Genomic DNA, 13,688 nt, shown 5'->3' on the forward strand with positions numbered 1-13,688 from the left:
CCTTACAGAGGAGGGTAGAGGAAGAGGGTAGGATAGAGGCTGAGCAAGTTCTTCAAGCTTCAGTTTTGTCAGCCCTGCAGACAAGAGAGGTGTTTGGTTTCTGTATGAAAATTCTGTAATTCTAGGAAGAGAAGGGTAAGGAGTTTTGGTGAATAGGATCAAAATACATTGCATACCACTCTTAAAGAATTAATATTTTAGAAAAATTATAGTATTTGTCTCATGTTCAAATAAGCTTTAAATATGGATAAGTAAGTTTTCTTAATTATACACATCTGTTAGGATATGAAATATAGGGACACAAAAACAAACAGTGTACATATGTACATATAATGGTTAAAATAGAAATCTTGGAGGTTGTAAAGATGGCTTAGTATTTGAGAGTGAGTACTGCTCTTGCAAGGACCTGAGTTCCATTTCCAACACCTAGGAGAGGCAGCTTGTGACCCCCAGAATCTCCAGCCCCCAGGGATCCAGAGCCCTGTTCTGGACTCCCAGGTCCCTGCAGTCAGAAGTCCATGTTCCCATATATAAACACACAAAGTCACATATGCTTTACAGTGAAGTAAGTCTTAAAATACTTTTCTATACACACATACATATTACACACACATGAATAGAAAGTCTTAACTGAAAGCCCACATCAAATTTGCAGGCCTTGTAATGTCTAGTACAGGGAAAAGCTATTTGTCCAGAGCTCTAAGGGACAGGCCCACTTAGAGTCATGCAGAGAGCAATTCCATTGTAGACTATACATAGTGTATTTACACGCTGGGAGAGTACATGTTTGTACTCTGACGTGAGTTTATGTTAACCTTATTTAGTCAAAGCAAGTTCTAGGAAATTGGGGCTGTAGAAAAATAAGCATTTCTTTCTTAAGTGGTTTATAATCCTCAAAGTTTGGAAACACTTTAATTACTCTAAAATTGTTGTGATTGGTTTGCCGTGACCTCTCAAAGACATGTAGTAAGCATTACAGTCCCTGCCTTCAAGCTCAGCATGGGAGACAGTTGGGACAGTAGCAAATTAAGTCAGAGCGGTGAATTGTGAAAAGTGCAGATTTGAAAGACTGCTACTGGAAAGCAAGCTGTAGTGGTAGCAGAGAGTAGTTAAGAGGCTCCTCAGAGTGTGCTCGCATGCAGGTAGCCCTTGCTTCCTTGCCTGCCTCCCTCTGCTGAGCATCCCTCTCCGTCCCAGCAGTCCCCCCATCTCTCAGATGCTGGCAGACACAGGCTGTGGGCTGTCTCGCTGTACTCAATCTGGGAACTCTCTCTGAATTATGTATATGGAATAGAATTACCCGAGGTGTGAGAATGAAAGGTATACCGTATCTTATGAGATAAAATATGTCTTTAAAAAGAACTATTGATCTCTGTGTGAGAGACAGGCTGAAGAGGGAAAGCGCTCCCAGGAAACACTTTGTTTAGGTATTCGCTGAGCTGTTAATCCAAGACTCTGATAATGAAAAAATAAATAAGCTGACTTTTTTTTTAAGTTAAAACTATATCAAGGGATTTTTAAATGGAATTCTAATTTTAACATTTGAGATAAAATCACAGATTACAGTTCATGTAAATGCTTTATGATACACTGAGCAAGCTTTACTTATTTCAAAATTGCTTCAAAAATTAGAGGGATTTCATATTAGTAAGTTACCCACATGCCTGAAAGCTCTAGAACAAAAAATCAAAATAATGCCCAAAGGGAGTAGATGACAAGAAATAATGAAACTCGGGGATCAATCAGTAAAATAGACACAACTACAGCACAACAACAATATCAATAATCAATGGAACAGACTTGATTGTTTGAAAAAGTCATTAACACTGACAAACCTTTAGCCAACTTGACTAAAAGATGGAGAAGATCCACATGAACAGAGTTAGAGGTGGAAAGGGGACACTTCGGGGACCCAGACAGTCACAGACCTGAGCTGGGAAGCCCCATTCTTTGTGGCCTGAGGAAATGCCACTGACACCAATTTGTGTTTACACAAGCGCCTAAGCGTTTCCTATGTATCTTCCTCTGCTCACAGCCACTCTGTAGCAGTCACACAGGAGTCACGCTGAATCAAGTAATCTCACTCCTCCAAGAGCTTAGCCCTCTATCATCCAGTGAACTAACAGTGAGTCTGAGAAGCCCGGGCCCTGGCCAGGCGGCCTGCAGGAGACCCAGGGCACTGTGCTCACTATTCAGACACAAGTTTGGGAGGCCAAGTTGTCTTTGTCCAGGGTCTTGGAGAGGCAGCGCTTAGAGCTACTTCTCTGTCCGTGGCTCACAGCCGCTTTACTTTGCCAGGTTTTTCTAAATAGTAACTGGAATATGTATCTGCCATTTGGGAAAGTGTGGGTTCTGAAACTGAGGTGTCAAGGAAGACATCTTAATTCTTGATCGACAGTGAGCTCACGTTTTCTTTGGTCTTAAATAGATGTGTGCTTGTCATTTATTAGGTTTTTTTTTAAAGACCACATTCTAGTGTGATGTGGTATTTGATCTCTAGTGAAATCAGCAGGCTCCCGGGAGAGAAATTTTATTCTGTTATTTGGTCTAAGTCTGGGTCCCATTCAGCCACCTCCATAAGTCTTTTCTATAAAGTATGACACCAGACATGGTGGTCCATACCTAGTTCCACTCACTCCAAAGGCAGAGGCAGGAAGAATGCCCCAGCCCACAACTTTAAGACCAGGCTGGACCACATAGCTACACCCTAATGTGGATTATTTAAATAGATTACTTAACAGTCTATTCACTCTTATGAGTAGATGGCGACAAAAATATCAAAATTTTTCACTGCTGGCAGGGCAGTGTTTGTATCATCTTTCCAAGTTATTGTTCAAAGAGAATATTTTATGTATTGTGTATTTTTTATTCTTATCATTTCTCTAAATTAAATGTAATTCAGATTAAATAGATAGGTCAAGCAAGATAAAGTAACTTTGTTCATTTAATCTTCGTATTGTTTTAATTATAAACTTGAGTTTGTATTACATCTAAGCTGGAAACATGATGATTCTTGTGTCTCAAAGGAAAAATACATTTTGGCAAAAATTAGGAAATAGAATGACTCAATAAACACAGCTGATGTTTAAAAGGGGGTTTCCATTGTAAGGAAAGTAAATTAAGCTTCAAAGACTTCCCTCAGCCCATCAGCGTTGGCACAGCCTTCCTAGTGTTACTTAACGAACTTTAAACTGTTAATTGTAAAAAGAGTGTCTATTGAATTCTGATTTCAGACTTTTCAAAATTCCAAAATTTCAATTCAGTGGTGAGATAAATGAGAAAAATTAGTTAATTGTCATAGATCAAAGATAATCTCCAGAATGAACTGATTTTTTTTTCTGTAAGCAGATATCTTTAATTGTACTTTAGTGTGTTAAAAGAATCAAATGCTTTTAATGTATGGTTTTTGAAAGACTTTATTTTTTTTTTTAAATACTTCTCTGAATTCAGCACCTTCATCATGGTGACAAAGACTTGGTCTTTGGTGTCTTTGATCTGATTCCTAATTTCCCTTTGCCTGGGCAGCTGGTGTCCTCTCTCTAGCTAGAAGCACCTGAATTTCTCACTTCAGAGCATTGTTTGGGTCATAAAAATACTCTTGCCTTTGAAATATGCAAAATTTCTTGAGATTAGATTGCATGAGGCTATTCGAGACTTCCCCATCCTCATTTGAAATCATTGTGGACAAATAATGGAGAAAAGCTTACTTAAGACCTGGCTTGGTAAGCTGTTACAGAGAGAAAGGGTGTGAAGGACAGTGAACACACGGTGTGGAGAAGCACTCGGAGGGCACGGTGAGGGGGAGCCACGGACGACGTCTCCAGTGGGAAGGATAGCCACTAGAGCTCATTGACTGTTGAGACTTTAGCTTTCTATCCAAGTGCCAACTTGAGGTCATCTTTGGGGTGTGGTATTAAGATCAAAACAGACTTAAAAACTGAGGTAGCATGTCAAGATCTGTTATGAGTACACGGGTTGGCAGGATCACGCTTTGCCCCTCAGATGACCACCCAACCACACTCTTGGCAAGCATCTCTTGGGTTTACTGTCTTCAGAAACAACGCAAGAAGCACGAAGAAGAATACAAGGTGTTTCTCGTAACCCAACTCTGTGCCCTCTTAAGAAAGTGTCTTTCTATAGTAGGTAGCATCAAAACAGGAGAAAGGCTTTTTGTTATTAAAGATTTTGTTACATTTGTTGGCTAATAGAGGCCGTGATATGTAGAAGAGACCATTTCAGATTAGCAATTAATGTCACTTTTCTAATCCTGCCGTTATTGCTCAGTAAGTCACTAAACTATTTTACCTTCTAAACAGTTTGCAGTTAGCCAAACAGTATGATGGTGCTGGTTGCTGAGATGAAAATCTAAAGCTCCCTAGCCTGCAATGTGGTGGTGTGGGCAAGGGAGAGATGCCTACCCTTTGCTGGCCACAGCACTCAGGAGAGCTTGCCCTGCACGTGTCCTGGGCAGCAGAATAGAGCTGCCCTAGTGGTGTGGGTGCAGGTGGGCCAGCCTGAGGGTATGAGAGCAGAGAGCTGGCCCTGCCTGCCCATTGTTGGCTTTGGCATTGGGTGATAGTCCAGGCAGTGCTGGAGAGCTGGCTCTGGTTGTGTGGGTGTGGAAGAACTGGTAAGCTGACCAGCCTCGATACCACCCAAGACCAGACCCAGGGCTTTGAGTTGGCCTGTGCCATTATCTAACCCATCTATGTACTGCATGAAGAAACTGGTCCTGCACCTCCAAAGCTGCAGGATCTCCATGACTCAGAGCAACAAGATATCAGAGAGGAGGCTGGTAGGGATCCAGTATTGATAGTGTAGCAGAAGCCAGAGGCCTCGAACCAGACCAGTGACTCACTGCAATAAACATTTGCAAGGAAAGATATGAGGACAAAAGGATGTACTGTCGGATAGTGCAGTTTCTTTGGTTTTAGTTTTGTTTTGGGGGGCGAGTTGCAAGGGTGGAGAGCAGATATCAGTGGACAGAGAGGTGAGTGGGGTTGGGGTGCGTGATGAGAAATTCACACACAATCAATAAAAAAATAATAATAAATGTTGCAATTATTTAAAAAAAAAACTAAAACTCTGGGGTGACTTGGTAGCTGACCATGCGTGTCCAGTGTGGTTGGCGTTCTTGAGGCCCTGGGTTATTAAATTAATTAGATTTTGGAGCTTACCTTCAGAGAATCAGCAGGTTTTGTTGTTGTTGAAAAAGACAAGAAATATTTAAATATTCAGTGATTTTTGAGCTTAGGTTTTTTTTTTTTTTTAAGTAAGTGCATACTAAAAGAGAAGAGCTTTAAATTTGAGGAGCAGGGACAGCCTGTGAACACGTTCATACAGTTAGTAGAGGCTGCAAGCCTGGTTTTCTTGCTGCTCGATGATTCTAGAGATCTATTATGGTAGCATGCAAGGTGAAATCAATTATAAAATGATTGATAAAATGTAGGGAGATACTGTTTTAATTTTTAGCATTAATACAACAATAGTAGCTCATAAATAATTAGCAGTATTTTTTAAGTTATAAAAATGAGGTCAGGATGAATATATGTATGTGTTAGACAGCTGGTCATGCCATCTCATCTAATTAAATGAATTTAATTAGATTAGATTCTGTCATCTCTCAAATCCAGCAGAGATGAAGTATCCCTTCCAAAGCTAATGTCCACATCGTTCTTTTCCTGTTTCTGATCAGCAGTCAATGACAGACTTCATACTTGGATTTTTCTGATCATGCTCGGATCTTTGTTGCTTGGATTGTCCTTCAGTGGGTCATAGTTTGTATTTCCTTCCCCAAATCCTGAGACTTCACTTGTTAGGTTTTCCTTTGTATTTGGAATCTGTGAAACTTGAGTTTGAGCTGTTGTACATTAAAAGTGTGAGTTACTGTTTCACTTCCCAGAAGAACATTTAAGTAAGTATCCAGCAATTGATGTTAATCTACTAGTTAAGTATTCAGATTTAGCCTCCATTTATTATAGTGATTAATTTTAATAATGGTATTAGAATTCATTAATTATTTTAACTCTGCTGATAATTTGTAATATATTGTATATGTCATTTCTTAGTTTTTAATAACATTTTTCCAACCTATGCATGGTAATCCCCATGATTATTAAATTCATCCGAGTGTTTCCAGAGGGTAGATCATGAATGCAAACCTTCCTTATCTAATCAGCAGATTCAAATGAGTGGTGGGTCTGCCCACTGTTTCCTAGCCGATTATGTTCTAAGAAAAGTCATTTTATTCAATATTGTAAGGTACATATGGTTTCAGCCTTACAACTTTAAACCTCTCCCCCCCCAATCTGTTCAAAGTAGGAAATGTACTCTAAATTCTTATCTCTTAGCCACTTCTTTGTATGGTGGTGTTTCTTCTCTTCAAGAACCTTCAAAGTCCATTGCAGCATTTGCTCAGTGGTATACAACCAGTGAAAAATAAAAGCATATATCTGAAATTTTTAAGCTGTAGGAAAACTTTAAATAAGATCTGATGACCAATGAATATGAAAACTTTGTAACTCTACATAACCAAAGTGTGAATTCAATTTTTTTATAAGTATACGTAATTGCAACATTTATTTTTATCACATATGTCTTAGAATTCTGCTTGAAATTCTCTGCCAAGACAGAGACAAAAGACTAGAAAACTAAGTGCTCGTGACTCCCAGCGGGAGGTGAATTAGCTTGCCCGAGGACATCTAAAGATACCTGGAGATTGGGGGATGCTATACCAGCATCAGGGATAGACGTGCAGGACACTATGAAATAGTCCGCAATGCATGATAGCATCCCTGCCACTCCAAATGGCTAACCTACCTGAATTGTCCACAGTGCTCTCGCTGAGGACACCGGTGACACACAGAGTTAGAAACCTTGCTCATCTCTGGTGAGGGTTCCAAAACAGTAGGCTATGCACGCAGTAGTGAATTCACACTTCACGATATTCTGATACCTACCATGTGTGAAGCTTTCTAGTTGCTGTGTTAATTATTTCTTGATTTGTCCTATATATTCTGAAGATTTGTAGAATTATCAGCCTATAACATCTTGAACAAGAAGTTCAGATGTAAAATTGGAAGACCAGGACAGGTATAACAGAGCTATTACATATGTGACGGAAGTAAATATAACAACCAATCTGATAGGAGATGTTCTGTCTCACAGTTGTGTAGTGGGACACTGATTGCCATGACAACGTTGCTGTGAATGTGTGTGGGGTCCTCAGAGCTTCTGTGACTCACGCTGCCAGTCTTCCTGGGAAGGCTTTAGATTCACCTGTGACACCCCCAGCCTTTCTGTTGTTAACCTTCCTCAGAGCTCTCGGGTTCTGTGTCTGCCTCACAGCTGATGGGTTGCCCTGTTCTCTCTGATAGCTTCTCATCGTTCTGTGCCGTGGGTGGGTGCATTTCATCCTCCTAAGACTTCCAAAGTTTCTGTTCAGAGGTTTCCTGTCTTTGGTTGTTTTTATTCGCTTCTGTGTTTTTCTTCATGCCAATGGCTTTTCTTTATTTGTTGCAGATTCCTAAAGATGAAGAATTAGTTGTATGACTCACCTGTTCTATTGTGTGCACAGCTGTAACCTCACTTGTTCATTTGCCCACGCATACTTATTAAAACTTTACATTTGTGGCTAGGACAAACAATGTGCAGTTTATATTTAGGATAAACAAGAAAACTATGTCAGGACACTTGCCAAACTGAGAACAGCTGGACCAGGGCTGTACGCTAGCAGCCTTTGCTCTTCCAGTGTTACTTTTGAAGACTGGTTCTGGCTGACCCCAGGAGAAGTGCTGGGCAAACCCCTGTTATTTAGGGCTTTCAGCCTATTTGGCTTTTTTTCTGACCTTCGAATCTTTATTTATCCCAGGGTTTTTTCAGTTTGACTTGGACCAGATGTGCTGGTTACAGGTTCATAGCTTTTATCATAGCAAAGATGACATCCACATGAACGACCTCACACACTCCAAAGGAAAGTGTCCCTAGATGTTTCTAGACATTTTCCATTGTATGAAAGTTTAACATTTCTAATATATTCTTTTCAAGCTTACCAGTGGCCCTGGAGCTGCTAATGCCAGTGGCCAGTTCTTCTCCTTATCTTACTTGACTGATCACCAGCTTTGAATATATCTGGTTACTTCCTAATGCATGGTTTCCGGGACACCACACTCTGTTGGGTTTTTCTTATCTTGCGAGTCAGTCCTCTTTCTTTCCTTATGCTAGATGCTTCCTGGTCCCTGACAGGCTTTAATAGACTGTTCCTCCACAGCTCCGCTCTTTCTTTCCCCTGAATATGCCGGCATCTTTGGTACTCAGGTAGCAGTGACTGTCTGATGTCTTAGACTTATCCTAGTCATCTTTCCTGAGTTCCAGCTGTGCACAGTCCATTATTGTAGCCCCTGAGCCTCATGTGAATGTTGAGTACATGAAATATCACTCGTGTGACTTAGGAACTCAAACCTTAATTTTAACACTGTGCATGACCTGTGGGTACTGTATAGACTTCAGTTCTCTTCTATCTACTTCTACTCAAGTCTGTATCTGATCCCAAGAAAATCATTTGGTTAAGGATTGTTGGTTTAATTGGATGTGAGTAATGCTCTTAATAACAAACTTCCTTAGTTAAGAGTTTAGGATCTTTTATCAACATGACTCTGACACTATTACAAAAAAAAAAAAAAAAGAAAGTATAAATTCTACACTCAGGAGGCAGAGGCAGGAGGATCAGGAGCTAAAGATCAGGAGGGAGTTTGAGGCTAGCTTGGCCAGTGACTTTCACAGAAATTGTGTTTATCTCTTACTTCTCTCAGTTAGGTCAGAGCATGAGAGTCTAGTAGCAGTTAGCAGAGAGAATTTAGTCTGTACATAAGCTATGGCCTTGAGTGGCCTTTTTCATATTAGTGATGAAAAGTAATGTTTACTTTTCAAGTAAAAAATATGTAAAGTTCTCTAATTTTCCACTACATTTTAGAAAGGGAAACAAAACCCTGTGTTCAATGACTCGCACTTCAGGGATCTATCTGGTCTGTTAAATTCTTACTCAAATGACCCATGGGTATTATTTCAAAAGAGAGCATTGTAGGTGTACTGACTGAAACTGTTAGGCGGCAAAACCTCTTCTGTTCCATCAGCTAAAGCAGAGGACTGAGTAATCAGGCCACAGCCAAAGTGCTCCGTGCCTGTGTGCTAGCACTGTCTCCAGGGAGGAAGAGAGTCCCGTTGGTTCACTCAAGGCGGGGGTGAGAGGAGCAAGGAGAGGAGGCTCTGGTAAAATGGCTGAGTCATCTTGACATGAGAACAAGACTTTCACTGTCTTAATAGGCTTTCTGCCAACCCTTGATTGCATTTTACCGTCTTTATAGTTTTCAAATGAAGTTGACAACTTCGCATATTTTCACATAATAAGGAATATAAAGTAATATTAGGATTCATTTCAAAGTACTCAAATTTAGGACAAGTTGTTCTTTACTTTCTTTTCTGATAATAAACTTACTTCATGTTTTTTAAAGAAAATGAGTGCAGCCTTGTCCTCGCAGCTCCCATGATGCTTTGCAGTGAGAGCCTTCCCTCCCCCTCCCAGCCTTGTGCAGTTGGCACTGCTAGCATTTCCCACCAGTGTTTGTAGCAACCATTCTGATTCTACAAAAGGGAAGTTTTTTAAAGTATTTTATTTGCTTCCTGACTTAGAGTGGGTGTGTCTGTAACTAAATGAGTAGGTCTTCATAAATAATAATTCTTCTTTCCTTTATAAATTCCTGTGACTCAGGGTAATTCTTCATTAGATCTATTACAGGATAAAGCCTGGTTTTAAGCATCTTAAGTTGTATCTATGGGCTGGAGAGATGGCTCAGTGGTTAAGACTGCTCTTCCAAAGGCCCTGAATTCAAATCCCAGCAACCACATGGTGGCTCACAACCATCTGTAATGATAACTGAATCTCTTCTGGAGTGTCTGAAGACAGCTACAGTGTACTTACATATAATAAATAAATAAATCTTTTTTTAAAAGTTGTATCTACTACAAGCTTTGGGAGGAAGAGAGCTGCCTACATTTTCTCATTTACTCTCCTCAGGCTGAAGAGAGCATGTGTACTGGAATAGTCCCAGGGCTTCCCTGAGAGAACTTAAGAGCTTTTGCATTTTGTGGTTTAGTCAGTTTGGGGTGAGTAGTGAGTGTCTATGATATCATAAAAGTTACTGGCAATGTTTTCTGAAAATGAATATCCATCACTTATTGAAAGTCGTCAGCTAGAAATGGAGGTGAGATTTAGGAGCCTGGCCTTCTGGGAAAGAGAGAGAGACCTCAAGATCAAGGAAGTCTAGATTTGTATCTTCCAGAATTTTAAGTGTGCATTTTCAGGAAGCTTTTTCCTTGAATGAAAACTGAATGAAATGTAAAGAATCACTCTTTATGTTGTTCTTAGTCAGCACCCTTGCCTGCCCATCTCAGAGCTAAGGTGATGACACATTCAGAAACTGACAAGGGAGTGCATGAGGTGACTGTCAGCATTTTACAGTCATGTCAGAGGCTCTGTGTTAGGAGTGTCCAGCGAGTGGGCTGTGTGCTCACTGCAATGCACTTCTCTCTCTCTGAAAACACGGTCATAAGAAGGAAACCTAAGAATGACTTTTGAACAGTTCCTATCTTTTTTGAAAGTAGTTTCAAAAGCACTATATTTTTGGCAGAAATACTCTAATGAAAACTGTTCCTTGGTTTAAAAAATAAATATTTTTCTTAGATCTAAAAATTAGTCCAGGCAAATACCTAGGCTGTGCTAATGGAGGGGGCTGTTCTATGGAGAGGCTCAGCCCAACTCATGGCCAAGTGACCATGACGGTCTGCCCCCAGGCTCTCCCAGCCTAGGAGAATCCAGCAGGCACAGAAGTCATGGTCGTGCAACAGCAGGGAGCTTAACAGGAGCTGGCATGGAACATTGTGGGGACAGGAAGAGAAGAGAGCTGGTTATTATATGATGTTTCCTAAATGATCCTGGCTGTTTCATGATGCTGTTTAGAAATCTGGGTGGTGGTACAGTCTATTACTGTACTGTACAGCACTATTGTCTGTCCAAGGGATTTCTAAACAGTAGGTGGGACACAAGATTCTGCATTCTGTTGCTGACCTTTTACAAAGCCAATGTCTCACAAGTCCTGGGTCCCTCCAGTTACTGTTCTCCTTTTAAAAATATAGCTGCTAACAGTTCTGTAGCACAGATCTGATCCCCAGACAGCTCTGCTGCACCTTTACAGGGAGAAGGAATAGGACAGTCTTTAAAACTGACTTCTCTTTAAATAGAGGTATAGGAAATTTCTAAATCTTGATTATGCCTAAAATTTTAATTTATAATTTCCCTTTAGAAATGAAAGCATGTCTGGAGAGATGGCTCAGTGGTTAAGAGCACTGACTACTCTTCCAGAGGTCCTGAGTTCAATTCCCAGCAACCATGGGTGGCTCACAACCATCTGTAATGGGATCCTATGCCCTCTTCTGATATGTTTGTAGACAGCTACCATGTACTCATATACATAAAATAAATAAATATATTTTTAAAAAAGAAACAAATGAAATCATATCATTATTTGTAGATAATGTAGCTGCATTCCCACCTTCCAACACTCAGTATCTTACCAAGCCAGTAAGTGAACTTTTTCTTCAGTAACTCTTTTCTTGCTTAGACTTGGCTTTTGTTTTGTCTTAATTATAAAGATAGTTAGTTTATCCCCATACATTCAGGATCTGAAATGTGAACTCATATATTAAGTAAGAACTCAGAAGTGCTTTTGTCTGTGGCACCAGATCCAGCTAATAACTAGATCTAAAAAGCAGATGATGCTCTTCTGTGAGTGCTGTAGCTACTCCTGTGCAGATAAATGTTCTCTGTGTGCTGGTCTTCTGGTGGGAAAGACACTGAATTAAAAACTAAGCACAGACTAAGTGGCAAGTGACGAGGAGAGGATGACCCAGTCAGCACTTCACTAGTGACAAAATGCTCTGAGGTATCAGTGAATAACGAGGAAAGGTTTACCTGGACTCAGTTCTCAGAGGCTATGACAAAGCACAGTAACACAGCAGGCGGTGGGCAGTAGAGTGCAGCTGCTCCCTTGTGGTGTCCAGGAAGCAGAAAGACCTTAAGCCCTATTACCGCCTTCCCACATACACCACTGGTAAACACTGGACCCTGCTTCTCAGCCATCACTCAAGCTTTCCGTACATGGTGTGTGCAGACAAACTTAAGGTCCAAACCAGAGTGGGAGGGGAAGAGTAACATGCAAAGTAAGGTTGCTCACTATTTATTGATTGATTGATTGATTGATTGATTGATTGTTTTTTGAGACAGGGTTTCTCTGTATAGCCCTGGCTGTCCTGGAACTCACTTTGTAGACCAGGCTGGTCTCGAACTCAGAAATCCTCCCGCCTCTGCCTCCCATGTGCTGGGATTAAAGGCGTGCACCACTACGCCCGGCTTATTTATTTTTAACTGTATTATTGAATGTGTTTGTGTGCATGGTTGGGGTGGGGTGCATGTGTGGAAGTCAGAGGACAATTTTACCTGCGTTCTAGGGATTGAACTCAGGTACCCAGGTTTGTGCAGCAAGTGCCTTTACCCTACAAGTTCTCACTGACCCAACAGTCGGTATTTAAATAGATTAGCCAAGGAACATGCCATAAAGAAACTAACACGTGAGCAGAGTTTTACCTAAGAAAGACAGTGTTCTGTCAAAAATAGTGTCTCCAAACAAGAGTCAAGGCAAGACTGTACTTTGTTCACACAAGCTTTGTGTGTGCACATGTGTGTATATGTGGATGTGTGTGTATGTGTGCATGTGTGTGGGAGAGAGAGCATGTACATTCATGTACTTTTGGCCTTGCCAATGTAATATGTGGCATGTGCCACATACCTAACTGCCCTAGATTGATATTTATGGCATGTAATAGCATATGGTAGCATGTGATAGTATGTGGTAGCATGTGGTTGCATGTGGTTGCATGTGGTAACATATGCAAACTTGAGCCTCTTCTTGCAGATATGGAAGAGATTTAGCAAATGTTGGAAATTGCTGCTCCTATTTTGTTTTGTTTTCTTCATAGACATTAGTACAATATATAATTAACTATTAGTTGGCATAATTAAATTATTTGGGCAGTAGTTTAAAAATAGTTAAATATCTACTGACTTTATATACTCATAGTATTAGTGGTACATGCCTGTGGGGTGTGTGTGTGTGTGTGTGTGTGTGTGTGTGTGTGTGTATGACAGTCTTGATGTATTATAATGAGCTGTCCTCAGACTCAGCAATCCTTCCCCCTCACCCTTTTGAGTTCTGGGATTATATATGTAGGTATTAAGTGTATGACCCTACCTCTGGTATGAATTTTAATTTTTATTAGTGTTTGAGAAGAAATAGAACAGAGCGGTTAAGAGTGGCATAGGCTGGGTGTTCTTCCCGGCCTGTGAGGAGGCACACCAGAGTCACAGATCTCATAAACTCCTCTCCGTCTTCTAATATACAGTGTCTCCAAAGCCAGGTTGGGAAGTGATTTATTTGAATATGAGTACTTCATCCCTCAAATGGTGTTTACTTTATTTTTATTTTGTGCGTGTGGATGTTTTGTCTGTATGTACATGTTTGCATCACATGTGTGCGTCATGCCTTCAGAGGGCGTTTGATTCCTTAGAGCTAAAGTTA

General features: G+C 40.5%; 1 protein-coding gene across 4 annotated transcripts in view; it reads left to right on the top strand.

Moving 5' to 3' along the window:
- The window catches only part of Ahi1 (Abelson helper integration site 1), a 132,887-nt gene that overhangs the window by 66,055 nt on the left and 53,144 nt on the right, over window positions 1–13,688 (top strand). The gene's annotated exons all lie outside the window — the stretch shown is intronic.

Source organism: Mus caroli, unplaced genomic scaffold, assembly GCF_978045245.1.
Source record: "Mus caroli unplaced genomic scaffold, Mus_caroli_1 scaffold_9, whole genome shotgun sequence".
Taxonomy (NCBI): Eukaryota; Metazoa; Chordata; class Mammalia; order Rodentia; family Muridae; genus Mus; species Mus caroli.